We start from the raw sequence: 13,760 nt of genomic DNA on the forward strand, positions 1-13,760 counted from the left end.
CCTGTATGAATTTAACTACTCAAAGTACTTCATATAAGTGGAATCACACAGGATTTGTCTTTTTGTGATTGGCTATTCCACTTACCATAATATCCTCAAGGTTCATTCAATTTTAACAGGTGCCAGAATTTACTTCTTTTTTTTTTCAAGTTTTTATTTTAATTCCAGCTAGTTAGCATACAGTGTGATATAAGTTTCAGGTGTACAATTTAGTGATTTAACAATTCCACGTATCATCCAGTGCTCATCATGACAAGTATCCTCCTTAATCCTCTATTTAACCCACGCTTGCATCCACCACCCCAAATCATGGGTATTTGTCTTTGACTTATTTCGACTAGCTTTATACTCTGTAGCTCCAGCCATATTGTTGCAAATGGCAAAATTACATTATTTTTAATGGGTGAGTAATATTCCATTATATATAAAAATATAGATTTGAAGAGATACATGCACCTTAACATTTAAAGCAGCATTATCAACAAGGGACCAAACAATGAAAAGAGCCTAAATGTCCATCGACTGAAGAATGGATAAAGATGTGGCATATATATATACACATATACAATGAAATATTACTCAACCATCAAAAAGAATGAAATCTTGACATTTGGAATGACGTGGAGAGAGCTAGTATATTACACTAAGTGAAATAAGTCAGAGAAAGACAAATACCATATGATTCCACTCATATGTGGAATTTAAGAAACAAAAGAGGTGAACATGGGAGGTGGGAAAACAGGGAGAGGGAAACAAACCATAAAACATACTTAATGATAGAGAACAAACTGAGGGTTGCTGGAGGAATGTGGGTGGGGGATGGGCCAGATGGGTGATGGGTATTAAGGAGGGCACTTGTGATGAGCACTGGGTATTGTATATAAATGATGAACCACTGAATTCCATTCCTGAAACCCATATTGCACTGTATGTTAACTAATTAGAATTTAAATGAAATTTTGAAAAAAGAAAAATGAAATGTCTGCTCATGTCTTCTGCTTTTATTTTTTTTTTAAGATTTTATTCATTTATTCATGAGAGACACAGAGAGAGAGGCAGAAGCAGGCTCCATGCAGGGAGTCTGACGTGAGACTTGATCCTGGGTCTCCAGGATCAGGCCCTGGGCTAAAAGTGGCGCTAAACCACTGAGCCACCCGGGCTGTCCTGCTTTAGGGCATTTTTAAATTCAGTTGTTTGGTTTTGAGTTTTAGGACTTCTCTGAATGTTTTGGATAGTAATCTCTTATCAAATACATGATTTGCAAACATTCCCTCTTGTTCTCTGGGGTTTTTTATGATACACAAAAGTATGGGTTTTTTTGTTTTGTTTCATTTTTTAATTTTTATGAAGTCCAGCTCATCTATTTTCTTCTTTTCTTGCTTTTGTCTTTGGTGTCAAGATGGCATTGTCAATGCAATATCATGAGTCTTTTTTTCTGTCTTTTCTTGTAAGAATTACATAGTTTTAGACATTTGATCCACTTTAAGCTAATTTTTGCATATGGTGTTAGGTAAATATCCAGCTTTATTGTTTTACATGTGGATGTCTGGTTTTCCTATCACCATTTGTTGAAAAGACTGCCTTGTTCCATTAAATGGTCTACTCTATTGTAAAAGGAAAACCATCATTTGACCATATATGCAAAAATTTATCTATTTCTGGATTCTCTATTTTATTTCATTGGTTTGTAAGCCTATCTTTATGCCATATACCATGTTTTGATTATTAAGACTTTGTGACAAGTTTTGAAATCAGAAAGTGTAAATCCTCCTTTATTATGCTTTCTCAGTGTTAGTTTGGACTATTCTGGGTCCCTTGAGATTCCATATGAGTTTTAGAGTGGATTATTCTATTTCTTAAAAAAAAAAAAAAGAACAAAAACAGAAACCTTTTGGGGTGTTTTGAAAACAGATTGCTTGAAATCTGTAGGTTGCTTTGGCTAGTATTAATATCTAACGATATTTAGTCTTCCAATTCAGGAACTTAGGATGTCTTTCCATTTATTTATATCTTTAATTTCTTTCAGCTATGTTTGTAATTTTCATTGTATAGTTGTCCACTTACTTGGTTAATTACTAGGTATTTTATACTTTGTAGTGCAATTGTAAATCAAACTGTTTTCCTAATTTCCTTTTCAGATTGTTCATTGTTAGTGTATGTAAATGCAACTAATTTTTGAATGTAGATTTTGTATCCTGCTACTTTACTGGAACAGTTTATTAGTTTTATCAGTATTTTTTATAGAATTTTTAAAAGATTTTATTTATTCATGTGACACAGAGAGAGAGAGAGAGAGAGAGAGAGAGACCATAAGCAGGAGGAAGAGCAGGCAGAGGGAGAGGGAGAAGCAGACTCCCCACTGAGCAGGGAGCCGGAGACCACCTCAGGACCCTGGCATCATGACCTGAGCAGCAGGCAGACACTTAACCAACTCAGCCACCCTGGCACCCTTTTTTACAGACTCTTTAAGGTTTTATACACATAGGTCATACATGTGTAAACAAAGATTATTTTACTTCTTCCTTTCCAATTTGGATACTTAAAATTTTTTTTGACTAATTGTCCTAATGAGAACTTCTAGTACTATGTTAAATATAACTCAAAAGCAGACAGTCTAGATCTTAGAGGAAGAACTTACAATTTTTTGAAGTTGTTGTGTGTGGGTTTTTTTTTTTTGTATTTTATCATAGTAATCCTTTCAATAGACTCTTGGATTCAGTTCAGCAAGTATTCTGTTGAGAATTTTTACATCAATTCATTAGCTTTATTGGTCTTTAGTCTTCTGATAGAGTCTTTCTCTGGCTTTGGAATCAGGGTCAATGTTTCATAGAATGAGTAAAGAAACATTCTATTCAGTTTTTTGAAAGTTTCAAAAGGTGTTCGTTATCCTTTAGATGTCTGGTAGAATTCAGCAGTGACGCCATCAAGTCCAGGACATTTCTTTGTCAAAGATGATTTATTACTGATTAAATCTCCTTAGTATTTATATGTCTATTCAGATTTTCTATTACTTTGGCATGCAGGCTTTAGTAGGTTTCACATTTCTTTCAATTTGTCCATTTCACCTAGATTATCCAATTTGTTGGTGTACAACTGGTTCACAGTATTCTCTTACAATTCTTTTTATTTCTATAGAATCAATACTAATGTGCCCCCTCTCATTTCTAATTTTAATAAATGAGGCTTCTTTCTTTTTTCTTTGAAACTAGGTATAGATTTGTCAATTTTTTTGATATTTTTGGAGAACCAACTTTGGTTTTCCTGAATTTCCTTATTGTTTTTTTTGCTCCATTTTATTTATTTCTGCTCTAATGTTTATTATTTCTTTCCTTTTGTTAGTGAAGGGTTAATTTGTTTTTCTTTCCTTAGTTCCTTAAGTTGTAAAGCTATGTTGTTGATTTGAGATTTTTCTTGTTTTTTTTAATGTAAGTTTTTATAGCTATTAATATGTCCCTGAACATCACTTTTGCTATATCCCACAAGTTTTGGTTTGCTGTGTTTTTGTTTTAATTCATCTCTAAGTATTTTTTAATTTTCCTTGAGATTTTTGTTTATCCACCATTCATTTTGAGTGTGTTTTTTTATTTCCACAAATATGTGAATGCTGTGGTCTTCCTTCTGTTATTGATTTCTAACTTCATCCTGTTGTCAGTGAAGATATTTTGCCTAAAATTTATCTTTTTAATTCTTCTGAGACATGAACCGTGGCCTAACTTAGAATCTATGGAGGATTTACCATGTGCACTTGAGAATAGTGAGTATTCCATTGTTGGATAGAGTGTTTTATATGTGGCTTTTACATTTATTTGGTTTATTGTATTGGTCAAGTCCTTATTTCCTTACTCATCTTCTGTTTGGTTGTTCTGCTCTTTATTAAGAGTAAGAATATTTGACATAGCATTTTGTTTTGTCCAGTTCTGTCAATTTTCACTTCATATATTTTGATCATCTATCCCTAGGTGAATAAATGTTTGTAACTTGTATCTTCTTGCTGTATTGAATATTTTATTAATATATATTGTCCTACTTTGTCTCTTAATTTTTTTTTAAATTTAAGTTCAATTTTGTCTGATATCACTGCAGCTACCTCAGCTATCTTTTTGGTTATTATTTGCATGAAATATCTTTTTCCATCACTTCACTTTCAACCTATTTGTATGCTTAGGTCTAAAGTAATTCTATTCTAGATGGCATAGAGTTGAATAATTTTTTTGAATAACTTTTTTAATACATCTGACAACCTCTATTTTTGATTACAGAGTTTAATTCATTACATTTAATTATTCTTGGAATTTTCTGTCATTTTGCTAATTTTATTGTATTGCTTAAAGATTTTTTGTCACTTATTTCTGTGCTACTGTCACCTTTTGTGTATAGTTGATTTATTATAGGGAAATATTTATTCTCTTCTTAATTCCTGTTGTATATATCCTATAACTATTATATTTGTGATTACTATGGGGAATACATTTAGCATCCTAAAATTATACCACTCTAATTTAAATTTATACCAGCTTAATTCTAATAACATGTAAAATCTTTGTTCCTAAGCAGGTTGATCACCACATGCTTTTAGGTATTAATGTCACAAAATTACATCTTTATACATTGTGTGTCCAAAAACACAGACTAATGATTGGATTGTGTATGCATTAGTTTTTTATATCATGTAGAAAAACAAACTGTGGAATTTCAAACCAGAATGACAATATTATTAGCTTTTATTATTTCCCATGCATTTACCTTTACTAGATCTTCATTTTTTCATATGACTTCAAGTTACTGTCTGGTATCCTTTTATTTCAACCTGTAGGACTGTTTTTTAGCATTTCTTGCAGGGTGATTCTAGTAATAACAAACTCTTAGATTTTATCTGGAAATGTCTTAACTTCTCCCTCACTATTAAAGGACAATTTTGTTGGATATAGTATTATTGGTTGACAGGTTTGTTTTTCTTTCAGAACTTTGACTATATTTGACCTCCAGAGTTTCTGAGGAGAAATCTGGTAATCTTATTAAATATCCCTTAACAAGTCACTTCTCTGCTGCTTTCAAGATACTCTCTGTCTTTGGTTTTTGATAGTTTGATTATAATGTGTTTCAGTGTGGATCTCTTAATTTCACATTAATTGATGCTCATTGAGCTTCTTAGAATTTTATATTTGTGTCTTTATCAAACTTAGGAATTTTTCTACCATTATTTCTTAAAATAGTCTCTCAGCCCCTTTCTGTATCTCTTCTCTTTGTAGGACTCCCACTATGTGTGTGTTGATTCATTTGATGGAGACACACTTAAAAGGAAAATACACTATCTCCTTTTAGAGACAGATTTTTATCTACATCAGTAAGATCTGCTTTAATTAGATTTTCTATATCCTTACTTATTTTTATCCTGCTGCTTCATTATGGTTGGCAAGAAATGAATCAAAATATTTCACTTATCAGTATTTTTTCCCCTAGATTTATCTTTGCATCACTTATAGTATTTGCTTAAAATTTTGATAAGAGTTATGCTATTGGTGCATAAATAATTAACACTATGATATAATTTTTGTGAATTGAGTCCTATAATATGCTGAAATGTTTTTTGTTGTCTTGTTTTAATTCTAGCTTTCTTAAAATGTTATTATTACAATTTACTTTGAAAAGGATTTCAACATCTTTTTTGTTTTTATTTTTACTAGCAAATTTTTGCCATCTTTATATTTTTAATGTTTCTGAGTTATTTTTAGAGTTTCTTTACACAGCATAGAATTGGGTTTTATTATATGATGCAGTTTGAGAATGTTTATCTTTTAGTAGGGAAGCTTAGCTCATTTAAATTTATTGCTATGACAGATTAAGATTAAGAAGAGCTCTGTTCTATCATTATATTTTATATTCCAATTTCTGATATTATAGGATATGTGCATATATCCTGTTATATACATGTATTTACATATATATAAAGTTTCAAAATCTGGTCTCTTTTTTGTGAGAGGGACATATATTTCTTCTAAATTAAAAAGATTTGTGTTTTTGTTGCAGTGATTATTTTTATAACTATAACTTCATATATTCTTGTGATACAATGTTAATTATCTTTCCCTGTGTCCATACTCTTCCCTCCCCCCCCATATTGACTCTGATCAATTGATTCTGATGGTCACCATATGACTTATTCAGCTACTGGGACATCAGCAAACATAAAACAATCTGAGAGACTTGAAAAGCACTTGTGTATTGGTGTATGCCTTCTTTTTTATGCAAAGCTGGCATGTTAGGAAGCCTGAGGTAGCTTAATGGAGGATGTGACCATATGGAATAGCTAACAGTAGACACAGAGTCTTTGATTAAGACCAACAGATGAACTGCCTAGTTAATCCCAGCTCAAAAGGCTGACAGATCTGTAAGCAAAAACAAACAAACAAAAACTGTTTTTTTTTTTAATACATTAAAGTTTGGGTGGATTGCTATGCTATGCTGCAATAGATAAATTTATAAACCTATATTTCTTCAGACACTATTTATTAGTTTTCTAACAGGAGATAAGACGAAATTAATATAGATGTTTTTCCTCCCTCATTTCACCACCAAAAGCTAATAATTTAGGTTTTCTCAGTGCTTACTTTTAATATCAAATATATTTAAAACTCTTTTATTATATGTCTGAATCTTTATTTAGGTCCTCTTTTCTGCTTTTTTGAATCAAATAAGGTCCAAGAGAGTTCCTGCCACTTAACATTATAGGCTTTTAGAGGTTACTAGCACTAGAAGAGACAATATATAGAAGACAGAATAGTTTTGTCCCATCTGCTGTCACCTATATATACCTGTACTTGATCATCAATGATTTTATTTCATTGTTTTTCACTCTGTTTTGTGGCTTGATATTTTAGCTCTCTTATAGTTAAAAAAATAGAATTTAATTCTTGTTTGTCATCTTTTATGCAGCTTTTGGATGTGTTATTAATTAAAATTTTTAAAAGTTTGAAATTTTCAATTAAGTTTGGAAAAGTAAGGATGAACAGCTACTGAAGAAATTAGGTTTAAAAAATTGTTATAATTTTTACAATTTTTCAATTGTTACAATTGAAAATGTTCAATTTTCAAGTCTGAACAATGAGATGCAAAAATTTCAAACATAAAGAAAAATGTATTCTTACATTTGTTCCAATTCTCATAAGGACAATCCAAAAGGTCTTGCAATCTTACTATTAACATATGTTTCAGAGTGTCTACTAATAGGACCTTGCTTTTCATCTGATCATATTGAACAAAAATATGCTTTTTTCTTCTCTGTGTCCATACTTTTGTGTGGCCACCCCCATGACTCCCAAAGAGTCATGACAGTGGGACCAGGAGAGAGAGGGGAGTATACAAGGTGGTGAGTCCTGAAGTGTCAGTATCCTTAAACTAAAAGCCATGGCTCCCAAAAAACAACAGAAAAGAGCAAGTTTCAAGTCATCAGCTAGTCATGTTAGTGGCTCTATTGGATAGTAAGCACTTGTACCCAGCTACAAAGTGTTTTGTGAAATTGGCAAAAATGGGAAGTTTAAGCCCATTAAAATTAAAAATTATTGTAGGGATAAAACAGATAGTGCTTGGGGGGAAAAAATAAAAGCCAGAAGACTAGAGTTGACAACACAAGTATAGACAGCATTTAGTCAATGGATATGCTGATTCATTTTTACTGAAAAGTTTCAAACTTAGTCTGAATTGAGTTTTTTTCATTTGGTTTTTATGCATAAAGCAATCATTTGGCCTTTAAGAGAGCTGAATTCCTCCTTTCCACAATGAATCATTGCCTGCTAAGCACTTACTAGTTTCTTCTCAGAATAACACCATATTTTTTTAAATATGAGACTTTTGTTTTCTTTTTAGCTAAACATTATTTTTCTGGTCCTAATGCTTTCTCAATGGACACCATCCTACTCAGGCACTGTTTTATGCTCTAATAAAAAATCCTGAGAAAAAGCCATAATCCTTATCCTCAGGCAGTTTATGGTCTCCAAGAATGTTAACCACGGAACATACAATTACATGTATAAGTAGCAATGTTATAAAATAAAACGTATGTGATTCTAGATCATAGCTTCTAAATTCATGTACATTACCTGTATTTGCCTACACTCAACCCAGTATTTTCTTTTCTTCCTTGTTTCTCTCATTTCCAGTTTTTGTCTCAAGACCTTGTCCCTCAGTCTCCATTTGGTTGTGCACTGATTTGGTTTTGGCTTCTTAATTCAATCAAAGTGTGTTCCTTCCTTTCCCTGTCTATCCCTACTTAATATAACCACCTGATCTCTCAGACACAGGTTTCTTACCATAAGTTATAGGACTCTGTGATATCAGCGATGGAGACTTTGAATGGACGTAAAAATTATGGGAGTGAAATAAAGACAGTCTCACAGTCTATTAGACTTAGAGTGATATGGAAAATTTCTGAGAAATGAAGAAATGTGAGGTTTCAGACACAACTAAGATGTAGATAAATAGGATCAAAGAGGTTTTTTTTTTCAGCTCAAAACTCTCATTAGCAAATTAATGGAATGGGAAAGCACAAAGCATGCATAAAAGAAAGCTAGTGAATAAACTAATTTGATAGAATAAGATTTTATGTAAAAGATTATGTGATAAACTGCAAATGAAAAATAAAGTGGAACAAAGTAATTTATATGGCTTATTTTACACTGCCTGATATAATATCCTAAGTATGTGTATACACTTATGTATAAGAAAAAAAGAAGAAAACACAGAAATTTTGACAAAATTATTGTAATAAAAAACATAATACAAATCTTTGTACTATTAGCTTAATTAATGCTACTTGCATCTTCAACCTAATGTAAAACTTGAAAACCAAACAGACCTTGATTTGCTAAAACAAAAAGGCATTGAATTCATTTCTATACTACATTTATTTTAATAGTTTACTTAAAGAACTGACTTTAACTATCAGCAACAAGGAGAATAAATTTTTCAAAGTAAACCAACAATGAGAATAGGAATTCACAACATTTTTATGATTGGTATAACAGTCTCTGGTATTATATAACTAGCATATTAACTTTTTCTTTCTACAAATTTCAGTTCACTATTATGACAAAAACTCTTTGATGATCTGTGCCCTTGTCAGATGTTTTTCAAAGTTCATAAGATCTTCCTGATTTTATTTATTTTTCAAGTGTCCACTATAAAGAACAAGAACAATTTTTTTTTTACCATTAGATGTTACTATGTTATAGAAGGATAGTCTTACAAGTGCTGTACATATTCTCACGTAGCGTGATATATGAGAGCTACATGTATACCATTATATGTGTATTGCTTTTTGTGCCTGAAATTTCAGACCATTATATTTTTCCCTTTTTCTAAGTAAATAAGTCTATTTAAAAGTCTCACCTCCCATAGAGTGGTAAGAAATCAATCCCTGATTATCCATCTAATCAGAAGAGAAGGTGCAAATGGTAGAAGAGATTCACATTTATCAAAAATGAATAGAAGAGGCTTCCAATTTGGATCCAGATGCAATATTATGCTGTAGCTGCCTGTGCTGTTCTGACATGGTGTTAGAATGGACACTAACTAGAACAACACTTAAAGGAATACTTACAAGACTGATGATGGTGGGGTCTCTCTTTAAGGGAGAATGGTGGCTGGAAGAGGGACAGAGCTAGGGATCAACATGCCTAAGCGGAGCCTGAGACCAGCTGAAGCAGGGCACCTGTAAAAGCTACACCTTTTGCCTCCTGACAGAGCACTCTGAGCAAGAGCTGATGCTATGTGAGAATGTTGGTTGGCGTTGCTGGCCAGATAAACATTCACAATATTGAGTCTTATAAACAGGTACATATGTGTGTCCCTCACCTGAAGATTAACCATGTCCATGTCCTTGGTAAGAAGAGTTCAGTGGTGCCACCTGGAGGCAGGAAGAAAATGCCATAATCAGGCAAAGAAAAGAACAGGTGTACATAAACCAACAAGTGTGTATCCACATAATCTTCCTTTGGACCAGGCAATCAAAACTAAGGTTGGGTGTCTTCGGACAAGAGAAATCCCTTGGTACATGGGAGAAACATGCTTTGGGTACAAATAAGTCATGGAAAATGAGGTGTTTGAGTCCATACCACAATACTTAATTCAGACATTTGTCTTAATCTCCAGTATCCCATTTTACCACAGGAACAAGTCTAGACAGCAGATGGTTTAGAGGGAACAAACATAAACTTGGAGCAAAACAGTCATAAGGTATTGACGTAGGTCAAACATTGTGGTGGGGTGAAGCAAAAAAGACCCATCTCTAATAGAAGGAAGCACAATGTGGCAGTTTGGGGAGGTATTTAAAAAAAGCATTATTAGTATTTTTGGAATTTTTTGAAAAGCATTTGCAAACATGAAGGAAGAAAAGCTGATGAATAAATAAGAAACGAGTAGAGATATTGGACATGAAAATAATGTTTTCAAAGTAACTCATGAGCAAAAATTGTTTGTCTCTTTAACGTCATTATCCTAATTTCCCAATGGCCCATAGTTTCCACTGAGACCTGTGTGGTTCTTAAAGAATATATGGCCTTCAATAAATAAGCAACATTTGTTGGCTCCCTAATCACAGTAATTGATTTGTGTGTTGGTATGTAACCTAAGGTGGTCAAATCAAAGTGACTATCAGGATTCCTGCAGGAATTTGGGAAAAACAGATGCTTCTGAATTGCTCTGGACAATGTGGTACAAGACCTAAAACCATTTTTTTTCTACCATGATGGAAGTAAGTCCAAGCACAAAGCCTACAAAACAGATTAGAGCTGGCCATGTTCATAATATAACTGAAGACTATATTTTAGTTGCATATGCCATTAAATTCCTTTCCATCTATAAGATGAAATTTTTTTTAATACTTACAGATAAACTACTAAATTGATAATAACGGGATTTACGGGAATCACAAACTAGATGGACTCATAGAGCAAATTAATGAACTGAAAAATAAGATTTAAGATCTTTCCAAAGGCATCATTAAGAGTGAAAAATATGAATGATAAGCTTAAGTGCCAATCTGTCTAAAGAGAAGAGTAAATAGGAACAAAGTTATAGTGATTTATTTTAAAATAACTATGTATTTTTAAATGATACTAGATTGTGATTGAAAGAGTTTATAGCTTCTCTCCTACAAAGTCATACAAAGACCCAGAATGTGTATGAGGCAGAGATTTTGTCTGATAAAACTTTGAGGAGAAGTGTTACATAATGTGTTAAACGATTCCATAACAAAACAAGAATGGGAATCAAAGGTAGGCGAAGAAATCACCATATTTAGTTGAACCAGAGATGATATTAGGTGATATATCATTATCTCATGTACCAAAAAAAGAAAAATATTAAACTATGGCAAGATATAAATGTTGCTTTTTTTAAATGGGTCTTAGAACATATGAAATATAACTGGGAGATTAATATTTTTGATAGTGAAAAATATTCGTAAGGAACTCCTGTAACAACCTGAGATCAAAACTTCAAAGTCAACATGATGGCTCAGGGAGGTTAAAAGTAGCTTAGTTACAAAGCATAATAAAACTATAGCTTTTCCCACAAAGAGATGACCTCAATAATGATAATCTTCAGTAATTGTGAAAATCTGTACACATATAGGCCTTAAAAATTAGGTGTTACTATGAAAAAAATTTTAAAAATGTATAATTAGAAAGCAGCAGCAGAAAAAAATGATCTATGTAGCAATAATTAGAAAAAGAAATAAACAGGGACACCTGGGTGACTCAGTGGTTGAATGTCTGCCTTCAGCTCAGGGCATGATCCTAGGATCCTGGGATCGAGTCCCATATCAGGATCCTTGAGAAGAGTCTACTTCTCCCTCTGCCTATGTAATAAAATCTTTTTAAAAAATTTCTAAATTTGAGAATGTTTTTAGCTATTTATTTGATACTGATTTTTTAATTGGTTGGACTGTGATGAGAGAAAATAGTTCGTCTTTGAAAATGTATTGGGATTTCTTGCAGGGTTTTTTTCAGTATTCCACATACTGGAGAGAAATATAGAATCTTAAAGAATGGCACAAAAATTACAAACCTACCAGTTAAACTCCACTTGTTAAGCATGCTACTCAATTCCTTTATAACCTAGAATAATTTTGAGACTGATGTCTTTTGAGGCATGTCTGTGTATGTGTGTTTGTTTGAATTCCAATTACATTTGTAGATTATATACTTTTCTATTACTTATCATATAATATATAGTTGAAGGGAAGATAATTATGTGATATATGATTATGGTTATTGTATCCACTGGTATAAATTTTTCCTTTAATCATTATGCACTGATCCTTTTTTTATCACATTTTCATTTTTATTTGAATGTGCTATTTTGTCATATTAAAATGATCAGCTTGCATTATTTTAACATCTGTTAGCTATCCCTTTGTTTTTTACTTTTTTTGTTTTCAACCTTCCTGTGATCTTTTCTCTTCCTATTTAAAAATACACATTATTAATTCTATTTCATTAAAACTTATGGACGTATGCTTTAATAAGTGAGTAAATTCAGTTATATATATATACCAAAATGACAGGCGAATGTGAACTTATTTTGTTATCTTCCTTCATATTTTGTGGTTATCATGCTTTCTGTTTTTACTTTTAATATTTTATTTATTTATTCATGAGAGGCAGAGACATCGGCAAAGGTAGAAGCAGACTTTCTGCAGGGAGCCCAATATGGGACTTGATCCCAGGACCCCAGGATCACACCCTGAGCCAAAGGCAGATGCTCAACCACTGAGACACCTGGGCATCCCTTAAATTTAGAAAGTTTAAAAGCATACTTCTATTTAAGCAGTGAATTAAAGGCGAAAATATAAGGAAATTCTGAAGTACTTGGTGCTAAATAAAAGTTAAATTTCAAAATATCCAAATGTTTAGTTAGTGGGAAAAATGATACTTATTAGAAAAAAGTAACAAAAATAAATGAGCTCATGTTTTTGCCTCAAGAAATTAAATAATAAACTTAAGCTGAAAGACACAAGAAAAAGAATCAGGGCAGCCCAGATGGCTTAGCGGTTTAGCACTGCCATCAGCCCAGGGTGTGATCCTGGAGCCTGGGATCGAGTCCCACGTCCGGCTTCCTGCGTGGAGCCTGCTTCTCTTTCTGCCTGTGTCTCTTATGAATAAATAAATAAAATCTTAAAAAAAAAGAAATAAAAAAAGATGATACCAATTTACCAAGTAGAGAACAAAACAATAAGGATAATTATAAATATATAAGATAAATTTATGAAATGAATATGAATAAAACATAATAAGTAAACATTAACCACAGAAAGAGGAAGAAGTCACCAGAACAAGAAAGAGGAGGGAGAGAGAGAGAACTCTCCACAAATATAGAAAAATTTTAAAAACTATTTTGGAAAAGAATAGGCCACAAACAAAACATCTATTTAACATGGAAAAATATATAGCATAAGAAACACACTAGCTGCCAAAATTGGCACAAGGGATAGAAGAATTAAATAGAAAAATAACTATTAAGAAGATGAAATTGTCAGCAGTCTCCCACCTCCTTAAATCCCCAGGCCTAGATGGCTTAAGGTGGATTTCCCCACACTTCAAAGAACAAAGTCATACAAATGAGTTGTTCCCAAAACTAGAAAAAGGCGGGGGGGATTCCCAGATTTTTAAGTGAAGCTAAAACTATGCTGACACGTGGGTCAGATAATTAAATTCAGAGAGATTTTTTTTTTAAATGAGCACATTTTTCTTTTGAGTAGAGAT

The sequence above is a fragment of the Canis lupus genome, chromosome 20 (assembly GCF_048164855.1).
Source record: "Canis lupus baileyi chromosome 20, mCanLup2.hap1, whole genome shotgun sequence".
NCBI classification, from domain to species: domain Eukaryota; kingdom Metazoa; phylum Chordata; class Mammalia; order Carnivora; family Canidae; genus Canis; species Canis lupus.